This window comes from Microtus oregoni, unplaced genomic scaffold (assembly GCF_018167655.1).
Source record: "Microtus oregoni isolate MIOR12 unplaced genomic scaffold, Mior012 000050F_014, whole genome shotgun sequence".
Taxonomy (NCBI): Eukaryota; Metazoa; Chordata; class Mammalia; order Rodentia; family Cricetidae; genus Microtus; species Microtus oregoni.
Genome location: NW_024543238.1, coordinates 89,229 through 103,019, shown reverse-complemented (window position 1 = coordinate 103,019; position 13,791 = coordinate 89,229). Strand labels below are relative to the sequence as shown.

At 42.4% G+C, this 13,791-nt stretch overlaps 2 long non-coding RNA genes across 6 annotated transcripts in view; one reads left to right on the top strand and one right to left on the bottom strand.

The window, feature by feature from the left end:
- Nucleotides 1-546: 546 nt before the first annotated feature.
- LOC121436981 lies at nt 547-8,159 on the top strand. Of its 4 annotated transcripts, none has more exons than XR_005972901.1 (6): nt 547-964; nt 1,430-1,536; nt 2,215-2,313; nt 4,158-4,586; nt 6,668-6,705; nt 7,520-8,159. It is a non-coding gene; the product is annotated as an uncharacterized LOC121436981 (long non-coding RNA). The 4 variants fall into 4 exon arrangements; XR_005972900.1 differs by lacking the exon at nt 1,430-1,536 and having other exon boundaries at nt 563-612; nt 858-964; XR_005972898.1 differs by lacking the exon at nt 1,430-1,536.
- LOC121436982 overlaps nt 5,134-13,791 on the bottom strand; it is a 31,087-nt gene continuing 22,429 nt past the window's right edge. For both annotated transcript variants that reach the window (XR_005972903.1, XR_005972902.1), the window contains one exon: nt 5,134-5,264. This is a non-coding gene — a long non-coding RNA (uncharacterized LOC121436982). The remainder of the gene's footprint in view (nt 5,265-13,791) is intronic.

The window sequence follows — 13,791 nt, the reverse complement described above, 5'->3', positions numbered from 1 at the left end:
ATCACAAACAATGCTGCTATGAACATGGTAGAGCATATGCTTTTGTTGTATGATAAGGCCTCTCTTGGGTATATTCCCAAGAGTGGTATTGCTGGGTCCAGGGGTAAGTTGATCCCGAATTTCCTGAGAAACCACCATACTGCTTTCCAAAGTGGTTGCACAAGTTTGCATTCCCACCAGCAATGGATGAGTGTACCCCTTTCTCCACAACCTCTCCAACAAAGGCTATCATTGGTGTTTTTTATTTTACCCATTCTGACAGGTGTAAGATGGTATCTTAAAGTTGTCTTGATTTGCATTTCCCTGATCACTAAGGAAGTTGAGCATGACCTTAAGTGTCTTTTGGCCATTTGAAGTTCTTCTGTTGAGAATTCTCTGTTCAGCTCAATGCCCCATTTTATAATTGGGTTGGTTAGCCTTTTACGGTCTAGTTTCTTGAGATCTTTATATATTTTGGAGATCAGACCTTTGTCAGTTGCGGGGTTGGTGAAGATCTTCTCCCAGTTAGTGGGTTGCCTTTGTGTCTTAGCGACAGTGTCCTTTGCTTTACAGAAGCTTCTCAGTCTGGACAGCCATCAGAAAGAAGTGGCTATGCCACACCCCACTTCTCAGGTATTGATTCAGTGTCTGTTGTGGACCCAGATATCTAACATTTTAATAAGCATGATTTAGTGTCTGTCGTGGACACAGATATCTACCATTTTAATAAGCACTCCCTGCAAATGTGATGCAGTAATGCATGGCCCTTTCGGGGAAATGGTCTGATGGGGATGGCGTCCATTTCAGTCCGGGTCATTTAAAGGAACCCATGCAGACTTCTGTCATCTGGGGAGTCTATGAATGTCATTGTTCTACAGTGTGCTGCACTATGCTGCTACCTGCTCAACAGGATGTGTTCCTACAAGGCATCACAGACCAGCTACTGGTCACACGGATGGGAAGAGAAAAGGAAATGACTGACCTGGTGAGTCCCACATGATCTTGTCACTCTTGCTCAGGTAACAGGCTGACCAGACCACACCACACTTGGTTCTTCTCCAGGAGTTGGTTCTGCATGGAAAGTTCACTGTTTTCTCCCCTGCTCTACTAGAAGGCAGAGAAGGAGGAGAGAAATCTCATGGAGAGGGGAGGAAGGCAGATGAGAACGCTCATGCACTCTACTGTAGTGAATATAGGGATGGAGTAGTCTGTCTGCATCCAGTCAAGTCAAAGATGTGCAGTGACATCTTCCTCTTCTTTGTTGATCTCACTGACCCTTCCTATACAGACACACACACACACACAAACACACACACACTCACACACACACACACACACACACTCACACACTGGTGACACTGATGACTCACATACTGGAAACAAGGGCTCATGTCAGCTTCTTGTCAACCTTCTGTGTGTACTCTCTACAGTCTTGTTGTACTTCTCATAGAAGAGAACTGACATTGACAACCTTGAAAAGGAACAAACTTGGAAGATGAACACCTGACTCCCAAACTCCTTATAAACATAGAGAAATGAAGACAGTGTGCCTCATTGGTAATTACAATAAGACAGAAAAGAATATGAAGGGGACAGAAGAGTCACACACGTGTGAGGGGACACCTTTAGCAAAGACACAAAGACACTTCAGTGAAGCAGGCATATGCTGGTCACCGAGTTTTTCTGGGACTGTTGGTGGTTATAGGAGGTACAGCCCAGCATCGTGATCAGCTGCCTAAGGATAACCCTGTTCCTTTGATGACCATGACCTTGGTAAAGCTGGATCTATGATTAGGCTGCAGAAAAGAATTTCAGGAAAAGCCAGAATGAAGCAAAGCTTGTGAGCTTATTCATGCTATGGAAGAAGCTCACATAGTATAGGGATGGCTCAGGAATGAAGGCCTGAGTGAGGACTAGAGAGACTTGAGATTAGGGTGTGTGAGGAGGGCAGGAGAGTGAGAAATGTGAAGATTTTTATGGTTCTCAGAGTTACATTGTTACATTATTACATTGTTTGAAAATTACATGCTTTGAGTCTTTGAAATGGTTCTGTTTTTCCACTTGAAGAAAATATACAATAGGTTATTAAAAGTAAAAAATAATAATGCTTTTAAATGTTCTTATCCCTTTTAAAAAAATTTTAGTAAATTAAATTGTAAGGTGAATATGTGATTCTGCAAACATTCTGGTCCTAAGTAAGCATAATTAATTAATTTTTTTAATGTTTTTCACAAGGAAGTCTGTGCACCATCTGAGTGAATACCTATTGCTCACAGAGGACACCAGAGTTTGAGATCTCTCAGAACTGGAGTACAGACAGTTGTGAATCATCAGGTAGGTGCTGGGTATCAACCCTGGATCCTCTGGAAGACATCCAGTGATATTAAAGAATGAACCCTATCCTCAGACCCTAGTTTATTTGCTGTATTTTTTAAACACTATTTGGGATGTCTTTAGTACTACTTGCATTATATCTGTGGGTAATTTCGACTCTATCAGTTGGGTGGAGGCTTCTTGAATGTCAGTTAGAAAAATGTAAAAATGATCACAGGGACGGGTGGTGTTGGCTCACGCCTTTAATCCCAACACTTGGCAGGCAGAGGCTGGCAGATCTCTGTGAGTTCGAAGCCAGCCAGGTCTACAAGAGCTAGTTCCAGAACAGGAACTAAAAAGCTATGAAGAAACCCTGTCTCGAAAATCCAAAAAAAAAAAAAAAAATGATCACAGGGTGAGGGGCTGTGTATTCCCCTCTCATATCCCCTTCAATGCCCTGTTTTTCTGTCTTATTATGGGACAAGTGGGCATCCTCATGGACAAATATAAATATAGACAAGTTGTTTATCACCGGATACAAAAGTCAACCAAAATTAACAAATGATCTACATAGGACTAGAGAGACATCTCCGAGGTTAAGAGTGCCTTTGGCTATTGCAGAGGACCTGACTTCAGCTTACAGTCCCCATATGGTGGCCCAGAGATACCTATAACTCCAGATCCAGGGGAGCTGACAGTCTTTTCTGGTCTCAGCAAGCATCTGCATTCAAATGTGCATACGGCACACACAAACATATAGGCAGATACCCAGTAAATAGTGAAAGCAAATCTAAAAGGTAATTAATCCAAAATACAACCTAAGCATGAATCTTGTAACAGAAAGCAATTGAAAGAATTATAGACAAAATTCATAGATATAACAAACCCCTTTTATGAAAAGAAGAACTGGACTGTTAGGACTTCCATAAAGTGAAAAATGTACACTGTGATATAAAAGATATTTTCCCTGCCTGGGAAAAAATGAATGTAGGAAATTGTGTATTAGATGACAGCCTTATTGTTTCCAGAATACAGAAAGCCTAAAAAAGAGTCACTAAGAAAATACACAATTCATGAAATAAAAGTTGTCCAGAAGGGTGAGTAGATGCTCCACTAAGCGGAACATACAGCATCAACATCCTTAACACTTAGGGAAGAGAGACAGGTGACTCTAGGGGACTCTTGACACCCCCACAAAATATTCAGAAATAATAATACGAAGACCTGGCAAGGTTGTGGGGGATGAAACTATCATACTGACTGCTGGTAGCCATGGGAAATAGGACAATAACTTGGAAAAATATTTCTCAGTTTCTTGATATGTTAATTGTCATTTGACCAAAGCTGTAACAACTTTCCTGATGGAGCAGAGCTGTTACTTTGAGGAAAGCTTTCCCTGAAGCAGATCTGTAAGCTGCTAAGCTTATACTGACTTTGTGGTATTCCTTGCATCTGGACGGCCAGGATCCCTTTACATTTGAGCTGAAATGTTTACACTACACATATATGTTTTTAATTGTACTCATTGTCTGGCAGAAAGACATCTCCACTCTGCCTTATGGCATCCAGGTCCAGAAGGTACTAGCCAATCACAGTCCAGCCAGAGTCCTCAAAGCCTGGTCTGGCTGGTAGACAACCAGAGGCCTGCCCAGAGCTACAAGGCTTCCATTACAATGAGCAAAATGTGTGGTGGAGAAACAGGAGAGAAAGAGTAGGGGGATGGTTCATGTGCTGTGAAAAGAGGGAGAATAGAAGGTGGTAAGGAACAGGCTGAGGGGGTGGTCTTCTTCTCATTCATGGTCATGGGGTCATCAGGACCGAGGTTGCTACCAAAGGTCATTTCTGGGTCTCTGTTCTTATTGCAGCTTGGGTCTATGTTAACATCCATGGTCCACGCTGCCACCAAAGGGCACACAGGAGCCTGGAGTCTGGGCTGTGTCCTCTGGCCTTGTTGGGATCTGAGCGCTGTGTTGCCATTGGAGTGACAATGATCTGAGAGACCCGAGCTGCCAACCTGGGCCATGGTGTTGTCCATGCCTGAGCTGCTGACCAGGGCCATATCTGTGACCCAGCAGTAGCCAGGGTCTTTGTCTTCCTGACTCCTGTTACCATTGAAGGCCATGCGGATGCCTGAGGTGTGGGCCACCACCTGAGGCCACGTTGGTGTCCAAAGGCTTTGCTGCAGCTGGTGCCATCCTGATCTGTGTGGTCTGTGAAACCACCCGGGAAATGGTGACATCAAGGACGAGTTGTTGCCAGGATCATGTTGGGTCTATGGTCCTACCAGAGCTAGGGTATGTGCTGATGTTTGTGGCCCATGTTACTACAGGGGGCCTTAAGAGCCATGAATGATGATATCCAAGGGCCAGAGTGAGCTGGTTCTGCCCTTTGGTGGACATTGTGTCAAGAGCTGGCCCTGACTTTCACAGGAGAGCTAGTCCCACACCTCACCATGGGCATTGGAAAACTGGGCCTGGTGCCATGGGCATAGGTGAGCTGGCTTCGGCCCTATCCTTAGGCAGGCAGCTGATCAGCTCAGCTACCACCCAGGTCCATATTGGGGTTCTTGGCTTGGCCCATCCTAACATCTACACCATCTAAGGCCTACTGGAATGCTGGAATTGACTGGTCCTGGGGAACAATACCTGCAGAATCTCTGTTACTTGGGGTGACTGCAGGATATCCTAGAGGAGTTTTGTTGTGGGTCCCATGATGATAGTGTACCAGAAACTAGAGGCCATGAACAAGTTCAATGACTCATTGCAATGAAAGTTTACAAGTAAATATGTTGGACAAAAAGGTATACTGTGTGACTCACCTTATATGTAGATCGTATTAAAGTGTAATAGAAGCCCGAGTACTGCTTCTGATGACTTCAGTTGGATCCCCAGGACTCACATTGTGGAAGCAGAGAAATGACTCCTGCAAGTTGTCCTCTGACCTCTACAAGTACACTGTAGATCATGTATGGCCTTGCCAGACACACAAAATAGGCAGACAAATAAATGTAAAAAATGTAAATGGACATAACTTACCAAACACAAAACAAAAGCCAAAAATAACCGATGTTCTTATTGCTGACTGAAATAGACTCTAAAATGATTGCTTTTTTCAAGACATATATCTGAAACAAAGGCATTAAAATGTTAACTTGAACACTTAAAAAGAAGTAAACACATACCATCCAGGAACGAATTATTAGAAATCTAGAGTTATAATCTTAACGTTTAAGAAAGAACTAAAACTAAAGTGGAATAAAACAATTTTAAAACATGCAGTAATGTTATGTGTAAAATTCAGTAGGAGAATGCAAATCTTTCATACTTATATTTCAGTCACACAGCAAAATATGGATTGAAGGAGAATTACAAGAAAGTATAAAAGCCGATTAATAATTGCAGATGAATGCAAAGTAGATTTCTCAATGTGACCACAATCATAGGAAAATAATTTATTAAATGAGAGGCCCTGCATAACCTAACCTCAAAGGCATATGCCCTGGGAAGACATATGGAACTCTTAAGTCTGATATAATCTTTTTTGTTGAAAGCATGGATTATTCCGTGATGGGAACTTCATTTGATGTGTAATGCAGTTTCTCCCCCTTTCCTTATCAGCATTTACAGGTTATTATTGACAGTCAGAAACAAATGAGAGAAATGTCCCAGAGACAAGTCCATGGCCATCGTCACAGATATCACACGCAAAAGACATACATAATTTTGTAGCTCTCACTATCCTGTGTGTGGTCAGAGATGAATGTGTTTTAACGTGGTTGTACCCCTTGAGCTCTCAGTAAACACCAGGGAGCTAGGAGAGTGAGAATGAGAGGTGTCGTGTGTGTGTGTGTGTGTGTGTGTGTGTGTGTGTGTCTGTGTGTCTGTGTGTCTGTGTGTGTGTGTACAGGAATTCCTTGGCAGAGGCTGGTCTGCAAAGCCTGGTTGATTGACTCTTAGACCTGCAGTGATATGGAGATGGTGGAAGTCGCAGTCCCAGGGCCTAATTACAATTTCCTTTGTGTTCTCTTGAGCCCATGAGTAGCCACTCCTTGGGCCCCCTGAGTTGGACTTACTTAACACCTTGTCACTAACAGATGACGTTGGACCTGACATTTAAAATATCAGAATATGTCTCCTTATCAAAGCTTTAAGTTTCTACCAGTCAAAGGACTGCTTTTCATCACATAGCAGCTAGTGCCTGTAGCTGAGGTTTCTCTGCTTTACCATAACAGTCTACTTAATATTATCACCCATGTACTTAAGGAGAGTCTATAGTTTCTTCATTCTGTGATTATAAAAACTTCATGAAACTGTTTCCACATTGTAACTTGCAATTTGTACTAACATAAACCTGTCTCACTCATGTTTACTCACAGATATTTGACTCCAGAATGAACTCTCTTCTTCCTTCGAGGTGAGAGCTGTGTGTTTACATTGACATTTGTTAGTGTGTGTTGTGTATATACTCATGCTTGTGCAAATATGTCCCTGGATATATATGTGTGAAAGTTAGTTAATCACTTACTGCTGTGATAGGCTATGTGTTATAATTCTCCTGGTCCTCTTCAATGATGACCTGGTGTGTAGTACACTGCTTACTTATCTCCATAGTTCTTTACTCATGTGCTGACCGATATCAGTATGGCTCAACACCCATTTTCCCAAACTGTTTTCCTCTATTGCTGTTCTCTATTTCCATGCTCCATTTGTCCCAGTATGGCTAGAGGAATCCTTTTAAGATGGCATCTGTGTTCATCTGGTGCCTCTGGAGAATTTCCTGGGTCTACGCATTGTACTCTCTGAGCCCCTGTATGGAAAGGAAGTAATGATGCCTACCTCAAAGAATCATTTTCAGGGCCTGAATGGAGAGGAAACAAAACCTGTGTATTTTTGTGGTTGGCCGATTTCCCTTGCCCCCTTTGTGCTGCCCATGGAAGGCTGTGGCATGAAAGTAGGGGCCTGAGTGCACACAGAGAAGGGGAGTTCTTGCCATGGGAATGGGAAATGCACAAGCTCACATTCCCAGTATGTGTCTGCAGTCACAGTTATCACTGTATATGCCCAGGGTGGTGAGATGACCTGGGAGGAGGAAAAACATCATTGTGTACCTTCCATTGATGTCGTCTGCACAGACAAGCACCATCATTCCATCCCCTGGGATTTATGTGCTTCCTCATCCTGGTTTCCTCTATTTCATGAGTTTTCTTTTCCCTTCTGCTACCTTCTAGTGTAAACATAAAGGGAAATATCTGCAACCCAGAAGCAGGAGTTTGTATGGAAGAACCCAGTGTGCTGTGATGTCTGCCAGACCGGACAGAACATTGGGACAAAAGGGTGAGTTAGATCCCTTCCCCCATCCTTATCCATTCAATATAATAACAATACCTCATCTTCTGTTCATTAGCAATCCTGAGGTTAAACATGATCCTGTGTGCATAAATGCCTTCTCATCTCAGCTGGATAGAAAGACCAAAGCACTTTGGAGTAAGTATGTTACAGCAGCTATCCAAGATCTCCCTGATAAGAGCTAGAGAGTGGAACTCAAACATTGTGATTGCCTGCGAGTCTAACCCTATTTGATATTATTGTAATTATAGCTCCTTCACAATCACCCCTTGTAAGAACAAAATCTACAATACATTTACTCTATGTCTATAGAGGACCACATCACATCACTATGCTTCCTGCTTAAAACATCACACAGAACTGAGAGATATTAAGAGGAAAATGAAATTTGTGTTTTGTTTAATCATTTTCTGCATTGATTTTATTTTTCCTTCTTCCAGATATTTCTATGTTTCCTCTATATGTAGGGATAGGTCCCGCCCCTTGGGGGGCGTGTTCGCCTCGGGCTAATGTCTGCCTATAAATTTGGCGAGCATGCTCCCAGCCATCACTTCTGCTTTCCTGGTCTCCACGGGAACGGTGCTTCTGTAAGTCTATTTCTACATTAAAGCTATAGATATATATTTTTTTACAATCTGTCTGCATTTGTTTACGCCGTTACAGATTGGCGCCCGATGTGATGGACTAAACCCACTTAAAAAACCTGAGAAGGCTTACAAATAAGGGAGAGAGAGTTTAACACAGATTTTTGCTGTTCGTTGGTGGCATGCTGTAGAGAGATTTCCTGATTCGGCAACAGTAGCAGAAAAAACGCTGTGTCATTTTAAAGTGCGACTTCCTGGGGCTGTGCCGCCATTGCGATCTCTTTCTGGCTCCTGAGGGAGACAGAGCTTTTGAATAGAGCATTTGGAGTAAAGTGCTACGATTTGTTTGATGGCAACTAGACTCGCTGTGTTCTCGGGTCTGCTCTGCTTGCTAGAGGCAAGCAAGCGCCTCATCTAAGAGAGGCTTCCTGACTCAGCTTCAGCTGCAAAACCCTGCAGCTCTTAAGAGGTCCTGCCACGAAACACTTAAATGGTGTTGACGAAAAGCTGAACGCATGCTTTTCAGTTTTCAGCCATAGCAGAAAAAAAGCTGCGCCATTTAAAAATGCGGGGAATGCAATCTTGTGCAACCACTATGGAAGTCAGTGTTTCGGTTTCTCAGGAAATTCGGGATCAACCTACCCCTGGACCCAGCAATACCACTCTTGGGAATATACCCAAGAGATGCCCTATCATATGACAAAAGCATTTGTTCAACTATGTTCATAGCAGTATTATTTGTAATAGCCAGAACCTGGAAACAACCTAGATGCCCTTCAATGGAAGAATGGATGAAGAAAGTATGGAATATCTACACATTAGAGTACTACGCTGCGGTAAAAAACAATGACTTCTCTAATTTTGCATGCAAATGGATGGAAATAGAAAACACTATCCTGAGTGAGGTATCCCAGACCCAAAAAGATGAACATGGGATATACTCACTCATAATTGGTTTCTAGCCATAAATAAGGGTCACGGAGTCTACAATAGGTGAATCTAAAGAAGCTAAGTAAGAAGGGGAACCCAAGGAAAAACATATAGTTATCCTCTTGGCTAAGGGAAGTAGACAAAATTGCCGGGGAAAAAATTGGGATCTTGGGGGTGGGGTGGGATGGGGGTAAGGGGAGATGGGGAGAGAAAAGTTAGAAGGGAAGGAGGTCGGGCCTTGGGAAAACAGGAGGATTGGGATAAAGGAAGGTTGGACAGGGGAGCACGGAACCACAATTCTTAGTTAAAGGAGCCACTTTAGGGTTGGCAAGAGACCTGACTCTATAGGGGCCCCCAGGTGCCCAAGCCGAGGTCCCCAGTTAGTTCCTTGGGCAGTTGAGGATAGGGAACCTGAAATGACCCTATCCTAGAGCAATACTGACGAATATCTTGCATATCATCATAGAACCTTCATCTGGTGATGGATGGAGATAGAGACAGAGACCCACACTGGAGCACTGGACTGAGCTCCCAAGGTCCCAATGAGGAGCAGAAGGAGGGAGAACATGAGCAAAGAAGTCGGGACCACGAGGGATGCACCCACCCACTGAGACAGTGGAGCTGATCTATTAGGAGCTCACCTAGACCAGCTGGACTGTGACTGAAAAAGCATGGGATAAAACTGGACTCTCTGAACATGGCGAAAAATGAGGGCTGATGAGATGCAAAGGACAATGGCACGGGGTTTTGATCCTACGTAATGTGATGGCTTTGTGGGAGCCTAGCCAGTTTAAATGTTCACCTTCCTAGATATGGACGGAGGGGGGAGGTCCTAGGACTTTCCACTGGGCAGTAAACTCTGACTGCTCTTTGGACTGGAGAGGGAGGGGGAAAGGAGTGGGGGGAGGGGGAGAAGGGTGGGAGGAGGGGGCATAGGGTGGGAGGAGGGGGAGGGAAATGGGAGGCTGGGAGGAGGTGGAAACTTGTTTTTTTTCTCCTTTTCTCAATAAAAAAAAAAAAAGAAAAAAAATAAATAAATAAAAATAAAAATGCCGCTTTCTGGGCTGTCCTGCCAGGGCAAACTCTGACTCTTTTACGCAGGCGGTTCGTGCGGTTTGCAAGCACAGGCTGCTGAAGTTCGCTTGCTGGCAGGGACCTTGAAATGCCATAGAGTTGTGGCAGTAAACATGGCTACAGCCAGTACCTCAGCCATGAGGCTGGAAAGCTAAGGAATGGGCTGGATCCAGTCGGCAAAGCCACACCTTTAATCCTACTGATATTGCTTGGTAAATTAAAGACTCATGTGGTCAGAAAAAGAGAGATATACAGTAAAGAGAGATTAAAAGACAAAGAAAATTTTTAAATGGTTTAAAGTGTGTTAAAAATATATGCAGACTAAAAGTTGAAGTTCTTAAAGTAAAAAACAAAAAAAGGAAGAGAGTTGTTGTGTGTGGTAGCACACGCCTTTAATCCCAGTGCCTAGAAGGCAGAGACAAACAGATCTCTGTGAGTTCAAGGTGTAGTAGTGTACACCTTTAATCCCGAATGCCTGGGAGGCAGAGACAGGCGGATCTCTGAGAGTTCAAAGACAGCCTGGTCTACAGAGTTACTACAGGTCAAAGATACAGAGAACCTGTCTCAAAAAGCAAAGAGTTAAAAGTAAAAATAAACAAAATAGAGGTTAAAACAAAGCTGCACAAAGATGTAAAATACACAGAGAATTTTGATACTGTATGCTATTATGCTCTCTTTGAATTATTTGAATGCTGAGGAAGGAGCAACAGCTGCTAAAAGATATTTATTTATAAATGCTGCTGAACTAATCCAACATAGATATTTAGAATTTGGATCTAAGGATATGATACTTTGGAAAAGAGATTCTTCTTTTGTTTTCACAGAGGATCAGACCTTGTGGATTGCATTTATCCCGATATGGTATGATGGACCACACCCTCCTGAAGGGTTGTTGTGAACATCTTCAGAAAATTGCTTCGCTCAACTGCCAACTGAGATGAAACTAGCACACAGGTTATACCATGAAAGACCTAATTAATGACGCCCCCATTCAGCAGGAAGCAGTTTGGAGAGAAAAAACTGCGCCCATGTTCCCAAATATTGTTTATAAATGTTCTTTTACATTTAAAGGGGCAAATGATATAGGTATGAATAATTTGCATTGGTATGGATTTTAAGGTCAATTTGGTTATATGTATATGTATTTCTTGATCTTGATTAAGGTATTGTGATTGTGTAGTTCATTTAAAAATATAATGTATAATTAGAAATATAGATTGTTAATTGATAATCATAATAGTCAAGTTTGTAGTCATGTTAGTTAAGATTTTCTAGATGTACATAGATATATTTTAGATAGGCATTCTTCATATCTTTCAAAGATTATAGAATATGGCATTTTAAATGTTTTAATAACTTAGGACATTTTATGACAATGAGACACTCTGCGCCTGGCAGCACCAATCTACTTTAAGAGGAAGATGGGCATCGAAGAGGCACCTTATGGAGTTTGATAGCCATTTGGGCAAGAAACTGCTCTTGCCTGGACTATTGCATAAACTGGACACAGAGAACCCACAGAGAGAGGACTACTGAACTTGCCTAAGGTGAGATGATCTTTTGGGGTTCCTGATTCATGAAAAAGTCTGCGAGACATTCTGCAGGACACAACAGATAGTGACTGAACTGACTTTGAATTTTCCTGCTTTATGGAAATGTCTGCTGAATACCATGGGCCTGAAGGCTGAAGATGGATGCCCCAACGGTACAGAGGAACCTTGGGTGACTATCCAGGCAGCAAGATGTCTCTGTCATTTCTAGAGTTTTAAAAGTTGCTTTTTTCTTGTTTGCTTAGGTAGTATTGTATCTTTCTGGAGTCTTTGATGGAGTTAAGAATAGTTAGTTATAGTTATAGTTTTCCTTAGTTATGATAAAGATTATTGTAACTTTTACTTGATAACTGTTTTGTTATATGTAATTTTGCTATGTTAAAGTTAAAGCCTTTTTTTTTTTGTTTAAACAGAAAAAGGGGAAATGATGGAGGAAGGTCATTGGCTAATAAAGGAACTGCCTTGGCCCATTTTATTGGTTAGAAGATAGGTGGGAGGAGTAAACAGAACAGAACGCTGGGAGGAAGAGGAAGTGAGCTCAGACTCCACAGCTCTCCTCTCGGGAGCAGACGCCTGAGAGAGACGCCATTCTCCTGGCTCCTGGGCAGACACACGCTATGAAGCTCAGGCCCAGGATGGACATAGGCTAGAATCTTCCTGGTAAGCGCACCTAGGGGCGCAACACAGATTATTAGAAATGGGCTAAATTAATATGTGAGCATTAGCCTAGAAGAGGTTAGATAGAAATGGGCCAAGCAGTGATTTAAATGAATACAGTTTGTGTGTTGTTATTTCGGGTAAAGCTAGCCGGTGGTGGGAGCTGGGTGGCGGAATGCAACCCGCAGCACCCCACAACATCTATAGATTTGCTTCTGTTTGTAAACTTCCTTTAGTCCTTTTTAGCAGTATGTCTCATATTGAGAAACACTTATGTTTACTTTTGATGATATCTTTTTATCTCCACTATAACCCTGGAGAATAATATATGTAGACCAAGAGATTCAGAATTGAAAATTGCTTCTATTTCAGCACTTTAACAAATATTGTGCTTTATCCCTTGGACTACATGCCTCATTGTAATTACGTGGTTTTCTTTTTGTCTTTTTTCTTCTACCAAAAACAGAATTCCTTCAACGTGATCTCAAGGTTTTTTTGCTTTTATTTTCTGAAGTTTGCCTATATCAATCATTTCATGTATTTCTTGGGTTCATACGCTACCTGGTTTAATCAACACTGTTTTAGGCATATCTCTTTGTGTTCCCATCCACAAGTAGTTTGCACCTTCTGTTTTCATGGCCCACATATTTCACTGCCCTCTCTTTTCCATCCTCTTTTAAGCCCGTGTTCTTCTCCTTGTAGTCTAATTCTAGTTTCATGACCTGCAAGCATGACCACACACAGCCAACTCATAAACGAATTCAAGTCTTGATTCGATATCTGAGAGAAAACTTGGGTCTTTTATCCTTACTGAGTCTGGTTTGTTTTACTGAGCTTCTGGAAAACGTGGGTCTTCTCCTACATTTATGGATGCAAAGAGTTCACCATTCTTGGAATATTTTTCTCTTTTTGGGTTAGCCAGGATTTCTACTGCTGTGAAAGATGCCATGACCAAATGCAAGGTGGATAGGAAAGGGTTGATTTGGCTTCACTTCCACAGCACTGCTCACCGTAAAGTTAGTCAGGACAAGAACTTCAGTAGGGCAGGCACCGTGAGGCAGGAACTGGTACAGAAGTCATGGAGGGGTGCTGCTTACTGGATTGGTCACAGGGCTTGTTCAGACTGGTTTCTTATTGAACCAGGACCACCCTCCATCAGTCACTCTTAAGAAAATGCTGTATGGATCTGCCTACAGCCTGATCTTATGAAGGCATTTTCTCAGTGAGGCTCGCTCCTGGCTGAGGACTCCAGATTGTTTCAAGTTGATGTAAAACTATCCAGCACACTTGGGTACGCTTTATCCCTTCATTTATGTATATATTCATCTGTGGCTTGATTTTGTTTTGACATGTATTTCT